Here is a 20,726-nt window from a genome sequence, read left to right on the forward strand (position 1 = left end):
GATGCACATTCTAAACAGTACTGTATTAGTCACAAGTTCCATAGGAGAAGTTTGACTATCATGGGAGAGATTGCACTTTTGTCAGAATGATGTCATCATTGTGTTTCATGCAGGAGGGGTTCTCAGTAAAAGTTGTTAGAAGGAAGCTGTGTACACATTTAAATACATGCTCTCTAAGGTAAATGGAGACATAATCACCACACACACACACACACACACACACACACACACACACACACACACACACACACACACACACACACACACACACACACACACACACACACACACCCACACAGATGTTTTCCATGACAGGTATTGAACCTTCTACCTCTCTAGTTTACACAGTCTAGAGAGTAATGTAGTACTCACTAGTGCTAGAGTCAAAGTTTGACTCTGAAGGGATAGATTGCACTTCTGTCAGGAAGACCTTATCAACGTCTGTCAGAGAGGATGTTACTGTAAAAATAGGGATAAGGGATTTGTGAAAACATTTAAATGTGTTTATCCTTTGAGAAGTGGATAAACCACCCAGTACTGCATACAGTCTCACACACAGACAGTCTTCATGTTGGATATTAAACCTCCTACCTGTCTAGGTTGTACAATCTAGAAATCGCTCTATTAGTTACAAGTGCACAGGAGAAGTTTGACAAGGAGGGCGGCGAGTGCACCTGTGCCAGGATGACTTCATCAGTGTGTTTCAGAGAGGATGCTACTGTAAAAATCAGAATAAGGGAGTTGAGTACACACAAACACACACACACACACACACACACACACACACACACACACACACACACACAAACACACACATGTCTTCCATCTTTGGTATTGAAACTCTAACTTTTCTAGTTTACACACTATAGAAAGCATTATAATGCAATGTAACCACTGCCCTTACTGTATATTGCATTACTCTGATGGGCATTAACATGTTCCATATAATGGGATGACATACACATTGACATACACATTGACTACTGCACACCACTGGATTATCAATCAAAAATATTTATGACATTATGTGGGCATGATGTTTCACTTGTATTGTCTCATACTTGCACTATGTGCATTGGCAAGACAAACATACAAGTTTTACATAGGACAGTGCACTGCAGAATGATGGTGATGGATTTTGTGAGAGTAGGCTGACCAAGCTGGTAACACTATGTAACCGTAAACACTGTAGATCAGACACATTACTTAACACAAATCAATTAGATGAGTTGACATCATTCAACATTCATGATCATCTTTGGGCAATAATAATAAAGAGATGCAAACTTTGTGCAACAGAAAATTATGATTCTTTGTTCTCCACTTGTTTTTTTCATGTACTGTTTAAGTGCAGTGCCAGTAAGCTGTTTTGCATGGCTGATTGGAAAGTGTTAGCACATATGCAACCATAATTTAAAGCACTGAACTTACAATAGTTGTTAGCAGTACTCTGCGTTGCTCTATGCCAACTTCTGCTTAAAGATCTTTACAAAACAGCATTCACAAAAGTGGCAGGCTAGATTACTGTAGCAGTAGGATAATGATGTGTTAAGTAAAGGGGATTAACCAATATAAGAGTAGTCAGACAAAACATCATGAAATATGTCATAATCTATATGTAGCCAAACATTTTCAGCATTCCAATGAAGTAATTTACATTTGAGTGTTATCTTAGCATAATATGTAGAAACTCATATTTGTGAAAATGAATACTTTACAGCAGATTTCAACAAACATGAATGTATGTATTGTCTTAATCAAGTAAAAATGAAAAAGCAGCAAACCAAAGACCAGGAAAGAACCGGACCACAAAACTTATAAGCTTTCATTCATTTAATAAAATACCATGAACTTCATCAGAATAATTATTAATTAATATACATTTTATAATAATAAATAATTATATTATTCTGATGAAGTTTGTGGTGTTTTATTAAATGAACGAAAGCTTATAAGTTTTGTGGTCCGGTTCCTTCCTGGTCTTTGGTTTGCTGCTTTTTCATTTTTACTTTGTTCTTTGGTATTGTCTTTATTACCCTATTGACTACTGTAATCTGCACATCCAATTCTTTACTTTGTTTCAATTTGCAGAAAACGGAATGAACATAGCTTAGCACAGCAGTGCAAAGTGAGACAGAGTACTGTGGATGAAGGCAATGAAATTCAAAGATATTGCTATAATCATTGTACTTCCACTTAGCATTAATTGTATTTGATGCCTGGTGCCAAATATTGCTGAAATGAAGAGGTGAAAGAATAATGATATAGAAGGGAGAAAATATCCTGTCAGGATGTTACAGAGGCAGGGACAAAGTAAATTATCAATGATGATGGATACTGGTGCCTCACAACAATATGTAGCCAACAAGTACACCTAAATTACCAAATCAAAAATAGTCAAAACTTAGCTAATGACTAGAACAGAACCCATGACATTGTTAACAAAATGTCTTTACACATTTAAGCATTAGGTTATAATGTCACAAAGACACTACTACTTCCCAACATTAAAATAACACTATTGAAGCACACTAAAAATTTATGGGAAGAAGGTGGGGTGAACAGACAGATTTACAGACAGATGCAAAGAGAAATAGCAAAATTGGAAGACATGTAGGGGCATCTGTATGTTGTTTTAGACTCACTTCTTAAACCATCATTAATATGTCATGCTCTGTACAATAAACTGATTGCTATAGGTATAAATATGGGATAGGAGAGCTCAATAAACATCAATACCTAACCAGGATAAGTTTGGCTTTCTATGTGTACCTGTTGTGGATGCAGTGTTTTTGAAAATTATATCTTGCTGCACTTTTCCAATGTTATATTATAGAAATGTATCATATTTAGAGCAATACAGGTATTTGCATGTAAATATATGATGGGAATATAAACTATAATGAAGAAATAAACTGACATAGCTCTGTAATCAAACCTATGACACTATGCCAAAACATCAGGCTCCAAAAGCAGGGTAATTATCTAAACATGGCAGAAAGGAACTCATTTCATACTTCCAGCAGCCTAATAAATGTTACAGTAACTGTTCCACAGTATTGCCTTTAGCTTGACTTTACTTTGCATTCTCATAGCGTAACAAATGTATGCACATCTGTATGATAGTAACAGAACCACTGCAAATCACTTGAATTCCATAGCTTTTGCAAAAAGAAGTTAACACTGCTCATTGTCATTCAGCATTGCAGCGCCATGCCAAACTCTGCGCAAATGCTGAGGACATAAACTGAAGGGTTTTTCATGGTCCATTTCTGGCCATGTTTGTGTTGAGTGGGAATCTATTTTTTGAACAAATTAAATGTGCCAAAGAGGGGTGGACAGGACAGTGGTGTAAATGGAGTTGGCAAGCAGAAGGTAGCACACTGGGAAAAGAATGCAGGAATTTGCCGGATGGTCATGGAAGAGCAGCATAGCTATCCAGTTCTTCACAATGTCAGTATACAGTTCTACATACAATTTCATGACTATGCAGTCAACACACCAGTTATGAGTGACAACAACTGAATAGAGCTGTATGACCAACTGGACCTAATTAATTGTGTCAGTATGACACATAGACAAAGTGGAGAGCTATGGTATGGGGAGTATTTGTTTTGTAGGACAGTTACTCATTTTTTTGGGTGGGGCAAAAGAGGAATGTTGTGAAAACATCTTAGGAATGAGGGGAGTAGGTAGTGTAGTTTAGGAAGCATCTGTAGACATACAAGACATATGAGATAGGCAGGGATGGTGATGAGACAAAAGGTTGTGTGACACCATAAATCAGAATAGGTAAGGGACATTGGAGGTGCACCCACATCCAGCTTGAGAAGAGTCAGTATCGAGTCCTCACCCTTAGAACCGTCATCACTGTCTCTTGTAGCAGCTCCCTTTGTCTGTGCCAGATGTGACATCATCTTTGCAATGTGACACAGGACCCTTTCAACCCTGCCAATACATGCACTGAGGCTCTTTAACATTATATCCTCCACCAACCCTATTGGCTCCTACCAGGAAACAAAATCACCACCTCTACTACTATTGCTCCCAGAGGGTACCACTGCATAAGCAGCTGGAGCAGAGCTACTTGACACACTTTTAGGAGGTAGGGTATGGTTTGGTGAGGCAATGCTGACAGATTGTGACCATGCAATGCTGGGTGCCTGTGCTGCCATCTATGGAAGTATGGCAGGCTGAGCTGCAATGGTCAGTGTACCTATCTGCACTGTTGATTACTCAGTCACAGCAAGTTATGCAATCAGCAGATTGTTAATAAATTATAACCCCCCAAAGCGTGGCAATGGTGGGGGGAGACAAGAAATTAGATAGATGTCATGTAACAGTAGGGTATACTTTAAACAAACTTTGATTTGGCACTACATAAACAACTATGGTAATTTGCTATTTCACACCATTGCAACATCCATATATGACAGAAATGTACTTTTTCTGTTAATACATATACAAATATCACTGCTCAGATATAAGAAACAGATGCCTTGATTTTACTATGACAGACTGGAATTAGGCATTCTAATTTAATAAACACAATTACGATAATGTAATGTAATGTAATTAAAAGGAATAATAAAGGGGCAGTATGTGAGGGGTAGCAGAATGTCTTCTAGAAATAAAGATTTTAAAGAAGAATGTGGGAAATTGCATGTTATGTTCTTAGAGAGAGGCTACCCCGAGGCCCTAATAATGGAAGTGGAAAATGAGGTGGCGTGTGGTAGACAACAGAAATACCACCCAATTTTAGGGATGGATGAACAAATGAAGGAAATGAGACAAGTAGAAGAACTTGATGGTTCAAGTAATTTTGTGATGGACTATAATGGTGAAGCAAAATACATTTTTAATCTAATTAAAATAGAATGGCAGAAGTTTGGGGAGTTGTCTGATCTGAATTGCCTCTTTGAAAATCCATTGAAATGTACTTATAGGAAGGGAAAGAATCTGAAAAATTGTTTTGAGACAAAGGGGAGGGGGCAAATTAGTAAAAAGGGCAGAATTGGAACATTTAAATGCGGAAGCTGCCCACAATGCCCCTATATATATGCCCATGATGCAGTCCATATCCAGAGTAGAGACATACTGGTTAGGAGTACTGAGTATGCAAATTGCCACACAAGTGGAATTATTTATTTGAGCATTTGTAAAAAATGTCAAGCTTTTTATGTGGGTAAATCTGAACGTAAATTGAAAAATCGGATTTATGAGCATTATTATGACATTAAAAGAGGTTGTACTAACAATGCCCTGTTTCGACACAAAATGAAATGTTCGGAAGCGGAGTTTTATTTCTATGTTTTAGAAGTGGTTAAGAAAGACATTCGGGGTGGGCCCTGGGAAGATACCATTGAATATAAAGAATTGTTATGGCAACTTCAGTTGGAATCGTATAATCAACCAGGCCTCAACAATATAGTTTCCCTTGCCCCTGTATTGAAATTGAGGGCAGCTAAGTTGTGAGTTGGATGTCATTCTTAAATTAAATGACAATGCTATTAAAGAGCTTTTAGTTGATTTTTAGCCTATATGGTTATTGTTTATCAGACCTTCTTTATCTTGTAGTGATAATATTTAACAAAGTATGATCTACTTATTTTAATAAGAAACATAATAAGAGGTAAGCAGCTTATGAGGAATCTAGCTAGATAGATGTAATTATTTTAACTTTCAGAATGTCAGTTAGTTGGTTGTGCAATAGTTCTAAATGAACACTAGAGGGGGTATGAGGATAACCAAATTTAGCAAGATGAAGGCAGTTTCTTAACATTTTTTAATACTTTTAAATATGTTTGTTTTAATAATTATTATTGTTGTTCATTGTGAAGTGTTTTATTAAATTTGAATAGTATAATAAGTAGAGTGATTTAATATAAATATATTTATTTGCACTTGCTGTCATAGAAATAATGAGTTTTTAACATTTGTTATGTTGTAAGGTTAGTAAGTTTGTATTTGAATGAAATGACTCAGGTGTGACTAATTAATTGCTTAACTAAATTAATTGAATGTGTATTTAAATGTAATGATGTATTGGATGAGTTGTATTGCAGCTGAAGAAGTGTCCTAAACGAAAACGCAGGTGTGGAGACATAGCGTTTGTGCTTTGAACAGTTTTGGATTTTGTGCTCTGAACAGCTTTTGGATCTATTTTTTATGTTCCAGCCGGAATAGTGGCAATAAATCTACTTCTTCATCAAGGTTTGCGTTGCCTTTCTCCTCTGGTGCTTGTGGACTTAGTGAGTATTTGTTTGGTGCTAGCCTCCTTTTGACTGTTTGTGTGGTTTCGTTATGGAGGTGGAGGAGGGCTCAACAGCACCCATCGAAGGTGCTTCTAGGCTGGATACAGATGCCAAATTGGATAAACTTTCGGTTCAGCTAACCCAGCTTCTTGAACTTATGGCGAGAGACAACAGTGTCATACAGAGTTCACCCTCGGCGTTTCCGCCGAACCAGGAAGCTCTCCCAAGGAGGGAGAGGCATCGTTGTAGGCAGCGGACCAACAGCCAGTCGGAGGGTGAAGGAGTTTCTGGTGAGAGATCTGTTTTTGTGTCCGGAACATTGGATATAAATGATTTTGGTAAAGGAGTACCTTCTTGCTTTAGGTCTTTGCAAAATGAAGACCTGAACTTAGCGCCTAACCAGCGAATGGATGGCTTAAACGGAGCGAGACCAAAGCAGAACTTTCAAGGTGATAGAGCATTTAGTGAAGTGGTATCGAACAGTAAACAACCAGGTACTGCCCAAAAAGACATTTATAACATGCAGATGGACTTTAATTCTGTCCTAAAAGCACAGTATTGTTTTAATGTAAAAAAACTGCCTAATAATAAAGATGCTGAATTTAATTGTACCTTTAAACAAAATATGGATTACTTTGACGAAATGTTGTTTAAATTTAAAAAATTGGAGCTAGAGAATGCTTACCTTAAAGAGTGTATAAGTTTAAATATAGTCCCTAAGGGGTTGAGGATATGCAAGTACCCCAATAAGGTGAAAGTAGGGTCTGATTTCCATCATGAACTGTTGAATATTTTCAATAATTGTGGCCTTGATATTTTAAAAGCTATAGTAAAGGAGAATTCAAGGGAGATGGAGGGGCTTAACTTAAAGCTTGATGAATTGAATAAAGCTATTGTTAATGACCTTCTTTTTTCTATGGATGAAAATCAGAAGAAATATCAGATAATGTTGAAAAATATAGAGAGAAGTCTAGCCAATGTTTTTGAAAGAAAATGTAAAAAGTTAGGGAGGGATATAGAGGAATACAAACAAAAAATAAATTATCCCAACCCAAGAGGTGCTCATAATTATAGTAATAATTATAATAAAAAATCTAATTTTTTGTCTAACCAGGAACTTGTGTTTGATGAAATGGAACAAGGGCAGGATAATTTAGTATTGGGTGATGAACAAGAGTTTCCAGTTCTAAGAAGGTCTGAACAAATCAGGAACTACCATCAAAGTGTTTGTAAGGCAAATGCCTTAACCATTAGGCCACTCAACCAAATCCTCAGAATGCCAGTTTAATTCAATCTCATAATTTGAAAGACACAAAAAAAGGTGTTTATGAGGTGGCTAATGGTATATGATGTTAATAATTGTCACACTATTGAAGCAGTGAGGGACTTAAACCACCTACATATCCACTTACAGCATCTATACAACATACTATCCGCAGCCAGTGTCACAGGAAAATAATGACTAAAACTGAGATACACACCCTCTATGATGGGAGGATATCAGCAGTGTATTCCCAAGGGGATCTACCTGCTAACACTGTCTTCACAGCCAATTAGGGCTTGTAAAATTTGCCACTACAAATATGTTATGCACTGCTGTATTTGATGATCCTACTTATCTAGTAACACATTATAGGGAAGAGTGTAAGACATGCGGGCACCACAGGAGAGCTCTGACATTCAAATAGCTTCAGTTTACTTGCAAAACAATGACATCATCAGTGTGTTGAACCAGTAGTGTAAGCTGACAATATAATGTAATTGTGTGTTCTGACTGATGCCACACAAAACACCTGCAATTTGAAGAATGGAACATTCTCCCTCCAGCCCACTTAACAAGTGTTTGCATCACTTTCCCTCTAAAAACATTAAATTGCTATCTTTAAACTCATTGCACTGTTATTTGAAGTATACATTTACAAATTTGTGGACATTGTATTGCATAAAAAGCAAAGTTTTCTTTATGAAATGCATAGAAATTTGTAATCATTACATTACAAACAACATGCATGGCTAAATCCTTGTGAAGCAATGAAGTTGTAAATGTGAAGGGTGGCTTTGTGGATGGTGAAGTCATCTTTGAGTTTAAAAAATATATCCAAAGTAAAGGTTGAAAGAGCACAACCTCACCTAACTGCAAAAAACCTCTCACACACACACAAACACACACACACACACACACACACACACACACACACACACACACACACACACACACACACAATTCTATCATGTTTGGTATTGAACCTCCTACCCATCTAGGTTGCACATTCTAAACAGTACTGTATTAGTCACAAGTTCCATAGGAGAAGTTTGACTATCATGGGAGAGATTGCACTTTTGTCAGAATGATGTCATCATTGTGTTTCATGCAGGAGGGGTTCTCAGTAAAAGTTGTTAGAAGGAATCTGTGTACACATTTAAATACATGCTCTCTAAGGTAAGTGGAGACATAATCACCACACACACACACACACACACACACACACACACACACACACACACACACACACAGATGTTTTCCATGACAGGTATTGAACCTTCTACCTCTCTAGTTTACACAGTCTAGAGAGCAATGTAGTACTCACTAGTGCTAGAGTCAAAGTTTGACTCTGAAGGGATAGATTGCACTTCTGTCAGGAAGACCTCATCAATGTCTGTCAGAGAGGATGTTACTGTAAAAATAGGGATAAGGGATTTGTGAAAACATTTAAATGTGTTTATCCTTTGAGAAGTGGATAAACCACCCAGTGCTGCATACAGTCTCACACACAGACAGTCTTCATGTTGGATATTAAACCTCCTACCTGTCTAGGTTGTACAATCTAGAAATTGCTCTATTAGTTACAAGTGCACAGGAGAAGATTGACAAGGAGGGCGGCGAGTGCACCTGTGCCAGGATGACTTCATCAGTGTGTTTCAGAGAGGATGCTACTGTAAAAATCAGAATAAGGGAGTTGAGTACACACAAACACACACACACACACACACACACACACACACACACACACACACACACACACACACATGTCTTCCATCTTTGGTATTGAAACTCTAACTTTTCTAGTTTACACACTATAGAAAGCATTATAATGCAATGTAACCACTGCCCTTACTGTATATTGCATTACTCTGATGGGCATTAACATGTTCCATATAATGGGATGGCATACACATTGACATACACATTGACTACTGCACACCACTGGATTATCAATCAAAAATATTTATGACATTATGTGGGCATGATGTTTCACTTGTATTGTCTCATACTTGCACTATGTGCATTGGCAAGACAAACATACAAGTTTTACATAGGACAGTGCACTGCAGAATGATGGTGATGGATTTTGTGAGAGTAGGCTGACCAAGCTGGTAACACTATGTAACCGTAAACACTGTAGATCAGACACATTACTTAACACAAATTAATTAGATGAGTTGACATCATTCAACATTCATGATCATCTTTGGGCAATGATAATAACGACATGCAAACTTTGTGCAACAGAAAATTATGATTCTTTGTTCTCAACTTGTTTTTTTCATGTACTGTTTAAGTGCAGTGCCAGTAAGCTGATTTGCATGGCTGATTGGAAAGTGTTAGCACATATGCAACCATAATTTAAAGCACTGAACTTACAATAGTTGTTAGCAGTACTCTGCGTTGCTCTATGCCAACTTCTGCTTAAAGATCTTTACAAAACAGCATTTGCAATAAGTGGCAGGCTAGATTACTGTAGCAGTAGGATAATGATGTGTTAAGTAAAGGGGATTAGCCAATATAAGAGTAGTCAGACAAAACATCATGAAATATGCCGTAATCTATATGTAGCCAAACATTTTCAGCATTCCAATGAAGTAATTTACATTTGAGTGTTATCTTAGCATAATATGTAGAAACTCATATTTGTGAAAATGAATACTTTACAGCAGATTTCAACAAACATGAATGTATGTATTGTTTTAATTAAGTAAAAATGAAAAAGCAGCAAACCAAAGACCAGGAAAGAACCGGATCACAAAACTTATAAGCTTTCATTCATTTAATAAAATACCATGAACTTTATCAGAATAATTATTAATTAATATACATTTTTTAATAATAAATAATTATATTATTCTGATGACGTCTGTGGTGTTTTATTAAATGAACGAAAGCTTATAAGTTTTGTGGTCCGGTTCCTTCCTGGTCTTTGGTTTGCTGCTTTTTTATTTTTACTTTGTTCTTTGGTATTGTCTTTATTACACTATTGACTACTGTAATCTGCACATCCAATTCTTTACTTTGTTTCAATTTGCAGAAAACTGAATGAACATAGCTTAGCACAGCAGTGCAAAGTGAGACAGAGTACTGTGGATGAAGGCAATGAAATTCAAAGATATTACTATAATCATTGTACTTCCATTTAGCATTAATTGTATTTGATGCCTGGTGCCAAATATTGCTGAAATGAAGAGGTGAAAGAATAATGATATAGAAGGGAGAAAATATCCTGTCAGGATGTTACAGAGGCAGGGACAAAGTAAATTATCAACGATGGTGGATACTGGTGCCTCACAACAATATGTAGCCAACAAGTACACCTAAATTACCAAATCAAAAATAGTCAAAACTTAGCTAATGACTAGAACAGAACCCATGACGTTGTTAAAAAAATGTCTTTACACATTTGAGCATTAGGTTATAATGTCACAAAGACACTACTACTTCCCAACATTAAAATAACACTAATGAAGCACACTAAAAACTTATGGGAAGACGGTGAGGTGAACAGACAGATTTACAGACAGATGCAAAGAGAAATAGCAAAACTGGAAGACATGTAGGGGCATCTGTATGTTGTTTTAGACTCACCTCTTAAACCATCATTAATATGTCATGCTCTGTACAATAAACTGATTGCTATAGGTATAAATATGGGATAGGAGAGCTCAATAAACATCAATACCTAACCAGGATAAGGTTGGCTTTCTATGTGTACCTGTTGTGGATGCAGTGTTTTTGAAAATTATATCTTGCTGCACTTTTCCAATGTTATATTATAGAAATGTATCATATTTAGAGCAATACGGGTATTTGCATGTAAATATATGATGGGAATATAAACTATAATGAAGAAATAAACTGACATAGCGCTGTAATCAAACCTATGACACTATGCCAAAACATCAGGCTACAAAAGCAGGGTAATTATCTAAACATGGCAGAAAGGAACTCATTTCATACTTCCAGCAGCCTAATAAATGTTACAGTAACTGTTCCACAGTACTGCCTTTAGCTTGACTTTACTTTGCATTCTCATAGCGTAACAAATTTATGCACATCTGTATGATAGTAACAGAACCACTGCAAATCACTTGAATTCCATAGCTTTTGCAAAAAGAAGTTAACACTGCTCATTGTCATTCAGCATTGCAGCGCCATGCCAAACTCTGCGCAAATACTGAGGACATAAAGTGAAGGGTTTTTCATGGTCCATTTCTGGCCATGTTTGTGTTGAGTGGGAATCTATTTTTTGAACAAATTAAATGTGCCAAAGTGGGGTGGACAGGACAGTGGTGTAAATGGAGTTGGCAAGCAGAAGGTAGCACACTGGGAAAAGAATGCAGGAATTTGCCGGATGGTCATGGAAGAGCAGCATAGCTATCCAGTTCTTCACAATGTCAGTATACAGTTCTACATACAATTTCATGACTATGCAGTCAACACACCAGTTATGAGCGACAACAACTGAATAGAGCTGTATGACCAACTGGACCTAATTAATTGTGTCAGTATGACACATAGACAAAGTGGAGAGCTATGGTATAGGGAGTATTTGTTTTGTAGGACAGTTACTCATTTTTTTGGGTGGGGCAAAAGAGGAATGTTGTGAAAACATCTTAGGAATGAGGGGAGTAGGTAGTGTAGTTTAGGAAGCATCTGTAGACATACAAGACGTATGAGATAGGCAGGGATGGTGATGAGACAAAAGGTTGTGTGACACCATAAATCAGAATAGGTAAGGGACATTGGAGGTGCACCCACATCCAGCTTGAGAAGAGTCAGTATCGAGTCCTCACCCTTAGAACCGTCATCACTGTCTCTTGTAGCAGCTCCCTTTGTCTGTGCCAGATGTGACATCATCTTTGCAATGTGACACAGGACCCTTTCAACCCTGCCAATACATGCACTGAGGCTCTTTTACATTATATCCTCCACCAACCCTATTGGCTCCTACCAGGAAACAAAATCACCACCTCTACTACTACTGCTCCCAGAGGGTACCACTGCATAAGCAGCTGGAGCAGAGCTACTTGACACACTTTTAGGAGGTAGGGTATGGTTTGGTGAGGCAATGCTGACAGATTGTGACCATGCAATGCTGGGTGCCTGTGCTGCCATCTATGGAAGTATGGCAGGCTGAGCTGCAATGGTCAGTGTACCTATCTGCACTGTCGATTACTCAGTCACAGCAAGTTATGCAATCAGCAGATTGTTAATAAATTATAACCCCCCAAAGCATGGCAATGGTGGGGGGAGACAAGAAATTAGATAATTAGATAGATGTCATGTAACAGTAGCGTATACTTTAAACAAACTTTTATTTGGCACTACATAAACAACTATGGTAATTTGCTATTTCACACCATTGCAACATCCGTATATGACAGAAATGTACTTTTTTGTTAATACATATACAAATATCACTGCTCAGATATAAGAAACAGATGCCTTGATTTTACTATGACAGGCTGGAATTAGGCATTCTAATTTAATAAACACAATTACGATAATGTAATTCTTAGTGACATACTACCATTAAGGTCTTATCAATTAAAAAAAGAAAAAAGAAAAAATAAGAAAAGAGAAAAGGAGATTTCTGGGTACTGAACTCACATGCACAGTAAGGCTGATATTCTAATTGCCTAATGAAAGTAGTTATTGAAGAAGGCATGCATGCTTGTGATGAATTATGAGGTATTCTTGAGCATATGAAAATAATATTATGGCTTTAATTTTTACTTGATTCATACTTACCCCATGCCTCTCTCTTAGATGAGTTAATCTCATGGTTTGCAGAAATCTCCTCTGCAGCTGTTGAAAACAAAAAGAAGAAAAATATATATGAAAGCATAATGACATTCTGCATTGATTGACTAGATAAATGCTGCAATATCATAGAAAAGTTATGGGTCAGTAAACCTACACAACTGTGGATGCTACCAATCTTAAATTCAGCTTCCCATTGGGTTAAGATGTCCTGGTTGCACTTTCTAAGGTCACTATAGTAATGATGACATTGGTCCCCATTGCTTGAAATACCAGTTGCAATGGAGACTGCCTTGGCTAAGCTATCGCAAGCCTCAGCCTTATACTAAGACCTGGTATATTTCCCATGCAGCAGCCTATACCTGTAGTACATCATGAATCTTTAACTACCATAACTTTGTGCTCTAAATTTAGCACAATTCACTCCCTCACCAGCCATGTCTGCGAAAGTCAAGCTTATGAAATATGCTGGAATTTATACCTAACCTAATTGAGATCTCAGATGTTACTGATACTGCTCAAACATGCACAGCTCTGCCAACTGCATTTGCATGATTGTAATCAGATGGACCCCTTTGCAAGCACATTGGAGCTATTTACACCAGATAGCAGTAAGCATGTTAAACATAACACTGAGTTGTGCAATGTGTGATGGTCCACCCATTTTCATATGCTATAATGTTTAACAATGGACTGCTTACTATCATGACTTTTGAGGGTTGTACTTTGAAAGATAAAAGATTGCTGAATTCTGACATGTTATAAGTTTGAAGCTTGCTCAATGTTAAAAGTATTATTATAACAGCTTGGTATAGAACCCAAGGGATAAAGGAGGCAAAATTGCAACTTAATGTATTAACTGACATTGCTACAAGAAAACTAACTTTGCACCTTGGAAATTTGACATTTGTTGATATCTGAATGAATGGAGCTATATTTCAGAGGGGCGTATATGTGTATGGTTATAATCCTGTCTTGGAATTTTTCCTATGTTAAAGGCATTCTTACTCCAATTAAATATGGTTCACATTGATGCAGTGATGATCCAGCCAGGTTGGTTTATGTTACATGCATACTTCAGAAGACATAAGGGTCCTTAACACATAGTAGTGATATGTGATGAGTCATGAGGGTTATAACAATGTATTGTGCCAATCATACAAATGCAAATGATTTTATATGAAATGAATTCATTGTCATGTCTAGGAAGGAGGATGACCATTATGTTGTGCATATATGTAAAACAGTAATCATATATGCTAAAAGCAAATTTTCATAATACAAGGCTTGCAGGTAATTTGCTTGCAAGAAACAAGTTTAACATTATCAGTTTTCTTTAATGTTACAGTACTATTTTAAAAAATCGAGGACTGTACTTCTTGTAAGCTTTTTAAAACATATCTTTATCTGGGTTCAAACCCTTAATAAGCTCTATTAGTTATCAAGAGGCATTATCTTACACCTTGTGCCACAGATATAGGTTCATAGGTTGGTACTGGGCTATCTGCCCAAAGGCATATATTAGCCCAGCCATGTTGTGCGGTATTCACCGCCCCTTTAGTAGTTCCTTAGACCCTTGTACTAGCAGCTAGTACCCTTTGCCCCTATCTAATAGTGCTGTTGGTGTGATCCCCGGTGTGAACTTTCTGTTACCCATCCACTCATCAAGGTTCCTCTTGAAGAGTGATAGTGAGGGGCTCTGTCTTATGTAGATCGGGACCCTGTTCCATAGTAAGGGAAGTCTCTGTGAAGGGAATCTATCCCTCCAGCATGTGGTTTGATGACAGGCTGAATTTCTCCATTCACTACTGTTTAGAGTGCTGAAGAAAGTCTAGCATTGCCAGAAATCATTGAGCTACATAATGCAACCTAAACTAAATGTTTAACTTTTTTCCTTAGGTAGTTAACTGTGTCTGTGTGATACCAAGCACAGAGAAAATGTACCTTAAAATGAATTACAACTGAAAAGAATATATAGTGAATTATGGCAAGGTGCTCTGTACAGGATTTAAACAATGCTTTATGAACATTATTTCTGTCAATTCACCTCACGTGCACCTTGCACCACAGAGAATGGTACCTAACAAGTGTATTTTCTTGAATGATTACTATCCAGTGTTGCCAGTCACTGAATGCTGTCAGGCATTTTTGAGCTACATAAGGCAGATTAAACTAAATTTTTCATTTTTTCCTTAAGTAGGACACTGTATTTATGCACTGCCAAGTGGAGACCAAGAAAGGGTAATATATGTTAGGGAAATTACAAATAGTGAATGAAATGCAATACATGGGCATATGTAGCAATGACTGGAATAAGAAGTCCATTCTAATGAACAAATTTTCCTTGGCACATCTCCTTGTAACATCAGACCATGTACTTTGTGAAACAGATAATCAGAACTGTAGTTAATAACATTTTATGTTAAAGTGGACAGATTAATGATGACATGTTGTTAACAATAGAGGCAAAAGCTGATTTTAAACAACAACAAAATGCTATCACAAAATGTGATTAAATATTTATTCAGACAATCCTCTGTAAAAGTATGTCAGTGGATTCAAATCATGCATCATATATCCATTATCTATAAGCTCACTGTACTTACACTTTGTGCTATAGAAAAGGTTACCTGTGAAGTGTATTTTCTTTCCTAATCAGAGTGCTGACACAGTCATGCGATGCTACCAGGATGGTTTTTATTATCTGTGGCAACCTAAATTAAATTTTTCACTTTTTTTCCTTAAGCGATAAAAGTAATTTTTACATTGCTAAGCATGACACAATCAATACATAAATAAATAAAAAATATTCTTGAGAAAGTATTTTATATGTTTGACCAAATTTATGTGGCAACAGGGAACTGTGTGGATTTGAATCCTCAAACAAGGGTATAGAATGCAATTATTTCACATTACTTTCCAGAGCTGCTGCAGACAAAGACATAAACTAGCAAGGTGATAATGAGTTTAGATGTAATGGTAATGTGACATTGTATCAAGTTTCATGGAAGTTGCAACAGGAACAAGTTATGAAAGTTGTCCTTTCTCATTTGAAGGTGAATGTCTGGATGACTGGGATATTGCAACCAGATAGCATAGGCATGTACTCACAGGATATTAAACAAATATTACAAACACTGCAAGTATATAAATATATTTCTATCTGTGCTTTCATAACAGCAATTCTATCTCTGTTTTATTGCCATATATTATCTTTACAGTGCTTATAGTTCTCCCTTTAACATGAACAGCATTTTCTACTGGGGCCAGTAACTGTGGTAATTTAAGCCAACATTCGAATGTTCGAACTGCTGATCTCCTATTTCAGCCAATGTACTTGCAGACTTGTTTGAAATCTCTTCTCTCTGACATACCCTTAGTGTGTGTATATATATATATATATATATATATATACACACATGTCAAAGGTGGAGACTGAAAAGCTGATTATTTCTGCAGTCAGGGTAATCAGAGACATCTGCAAGTCATTAACAGGGAACACTTCTCATTGTTCTTCCTTGTATTGCTATGATGTGAGCATGTAATCATGTGGGTCCTTACACCATGTTTACATTCCTACTCTTAGTACAGCTTTTGGTATTCAGGAATGCTAATGATTTCCTACATCATTTGCATATTCATAGTGCTCACAGGGCTGACTCTGAAGTATATAAAGGTGGTTGTCTAGCTAATGCTTTGGGGATATTGTTTTTAAACACAGGACTCAATCTAGCTAGTAATACAATACTTTGGAGAATGATTTATTTTCAGCAGTGATATATTGTCAAGGGATGTTGCTACTTCTTGGGTCTACTTTATGACCTTGAAAAGCAAGTTGACCAAATACAAAACGCCCGACACATAACGCCCAAACGCTGACTAACCCGTAACGCATATGTCCCAAAATCTGAAATATCGATTCAGGTAACTTGTTCATGATCCCTAACACCACTGTTCTAATTTCTCACAGTATGAACATTTTATGTAAGGTTAAGTAAAGTTTGTAAATTATATACAAACTTTACCTAACCTTATAAAAATGTTCATACTGTGAGAAATTAGAAGTACGTTTATGTTTTCCGGTGCCCTTTCTCTTTACCGGAAAATGTAATTGTACTTCTAGAATCTCACAGTATGAACATTTTTGTAAGATTAGGTAAAGTTTGTATACTATATATAAACTTTACCTAACCTTACAAAAATGTTTGTATAGTGAGAAAACTGAACTACGTTTACATTTTCCGGTGAAGGGAAAGAGTCCTCTGCTTGATTCAGTGCAGTGGTGTAAGGGATCATGGACAAAGTAGGTGATTCCCTCTTTCCAGTTTAGGGACATACGCGTTTCGGGTTAGTCAGCATTAGAGCGTTATGGGTCGGGCATTTTGTATTCGGCCAACTTGCTTTCGGGGATATAAAGTAGACCCCTATTTCTTAACTAATGCTTTTAGTTTAATATTAAAGGATAAAGTGCAGTGACTACTGAAACACATTTGTACATTTTTAGATTCCTTTACTTTTATCCCTACATTTTGCCATTGATATTTCTGAATTTGTACAATTATGCTACTGAACGCTACTTGACCAGTTTATTAGTTTATTTTGTATGTCATATATTTACAGTTATTGCAAATGATTGCATTATAAGTATGTACAAAGTACTGGTATTTAACCTGCATTAGCAGGAAAAGAGAAATTTGTTCTCTCTGTGTATTTCTATCAGTCTGAATTCACTAGTGGTGGATATGGCAGTTGCAACAGTTTGGTGCTACTTTTCTAATGCTGCATTTATAATTGTTATTGTTAATGCAGCAATGTATTACAAAAAGTTATCTACATTACAGAAGTGTTATAAGATTGGTACTGATAATTTACTTTTTAATAGACTTTTTGTTGTGGGTGGGGGTTGGTGAAGGGGATTGTGGTGGATTGAGGGAGTGGAGAGTAGATGAGGGACCTAACATGTGTATAGTCATAGTGAGCATTTAACATGGAGAAACTGTCTGTGTGCATGTTGATGGCATACAGTCACACAGAACTGAGCTTACAGCCATCCTATCTGTTTTTGTGTCTGTTTTCTGTTTAATTTCATACAAGAATATAGCACCCAAGAAGACATTTGACCCTATAGGACACTATATAATGAGGCAGAAAATGAGGTCATAATCCATGCTGCATAGCATCTTGGAGCTTTCTTATTAGGGAAAGGTGGAGGTGGCCAATCTGCCTGAGACAGAATATGGCAGCAGATGGTCAATGACCTTAATGCTCTCAGTAGTCATGGGAGAACCTACTCCCAGGTAAGACCCTGTGTAACTGACATGATAACCTCTGCCCACAGTAGGGCCACTGCAATCACAAGGGAACAGGTAGCTATGTCCTTCTATCAAATAACTAAAACTGAGAAGTTCCTGTCCAATACCAGAGATCAAGATAGCCCATCAGAATGTTCAACCAGACTCCTTGACGTTGGTGCAGATGTGGATGACAGTCCCAGAGAGTCATAAGTATGTCTTCCAGGTATGCAAGATGCAAGTGTCATCTCTATACCTTTAGATGCCTATATCTAAGATGTCTGATATATATACATATATATATATATATATATATATATATATATATATATATATATATATATTTAGAGAGAGAGAAAGCACACAAGTGATATCTGTATTAGTCAGAGGTCAGTCATATAAAAACAGTGGGGTTTGCTTTGAGTTTGGGGGGCAGCCAACTTTTCACTATTTATTTTTATGAGAACCTTTTTAATCTGTACTTGTGTGGGGACTGTTCTCTCATTCTTGTTCCATTTGCATTGTGATACTTAGACTTCTTTCCATTCCATTTCTCTCATACAGACACTTCTGGACTGCAGGCTACCAGCCCACCTGCAAATGATAATCACACATCTGTTTAGTGATAATGCTGTATATACAGTAGAGTCAGGTCAATATAACAGTCAAGTTTTTGCAGCCTTAAAATCTTTTTAGAAGATTAGCATAACCATCATTATAAGGAAAACATGATCAAGTTTATTCTTCATTTTTCTGTTTGTTGTGTTTATTGCTTGCCATGATAGGTAATTTGAGAATGTCAGTGTGAAACTCCAACCAATTGATGTTAGAATATTAGTAGCCTCTGCTGACGATGGTGTTGATGAACACCCACATTATGGGGGTGCAGAGGGTTGGTCTAACACTGAGGCTGTGACTTCTACATCCCCTGTTCTTGTTTCAGACACAGTCATTATGCCTACACATTCACACAACACAGATAACTCTGATGCTGAACAGGTTTAGATTGACATAGTTGATCAGGCTAGTGTGGTTACTCCAGTTGTAGAGCTAGTTGCCTCTCCTGATAGCCATCATGAGGGTGTGGTGCCACACATGTGGGTTGGTAGGGGTGCTTGGAGGAGGCCTGCTGTCTATTCTCCTTCTGAAGCTGATGTGTCATTAGGTGCCACAAGACATATGTAGGGCCATTGTGGAGGCACAAACAGGGTTGGGAGGGTGGCCTAATGGTTAAGGTGTTTGCCTTACAAACACAAGGTGCAGGGTTTGAATCTCACAAGGGATAATTGGCTAGGCTTAAAATGTTCAACCAATAACCGAGATCACACAAACGTAGCCCACAAATGCAGGATACTGCTTCGGTACAATGAAGGCTGTCTTTAACATATACCAGGACTAGAAATGTCCAAGGAATCCCAAGGTCATCAAACGAAAATATATATATTTATTTCAGAAAGCCCAAAGGCTAAAAACAGAGCAAAAACAAAAAATACGAAACATATAAGCTTAATTTCACTGATTAAGCTTAATTTCACTGATTTAGCGCTTTCATCTCCTACTAGGAGTCTTCTTCAGAATCAGTGTATCCTCACAATTCCATTATTTTATACAACTTTCAAAACTTTTAAGGCTGTGTAATTGGCTGGCATTTAATTACCTCTTTAATTGAAGGTATAAATTTAAAGGCAGAACATCCATATACATAAATGAAAAGGACTTGAATGAAAATACAAAAGGTATACATAACAGTCAACTTGGTTCTCATTTCTTATATCAATTTTTCGTTGTTTTCTCAATCAATAATTAAATATCAGGGGTAATTCCAGGTAAAAACATTAGTACATTAAAATAAATAAATATTGTAATAAATTTATGTATATGGATGTTCTGCCTTTAAATTTATACCTTGATTCTGAAGAAGTCTCCTGGTAGGAGATGAAAGCGCTAAATCAGTGAAATTAAGCTTAATCAGTGAAATTAAGCTTATATGTTTCGTATTTTTTGTTTTTGTTCTGTTTTTAGCCTTTGAGCTTTCTGAAATAAATATATATATTTTCGTTTGATGACCTTGGGATTCCTTGGACATTTCTAGTCCTGGTATATGTTAAAGACAGCCTTCATTGTACCGAAGCAGTATCCTGCATT

This window comes from Protopterus annectens, chromosome 2.part1 (genome assembly GCF_019279795.1).
Source record: "Protopterus annectens isolate FY-2018-M chromosome 2.part1, PAN1.0, whole genome shotgun sequence".
NCBI classification, from domain to species: domain Eukaryota; kingdom Metazoa; phylum Chordata; order Ceratodontiformes; family Protopteridae; genus Protopterus; species Protopterus annectens.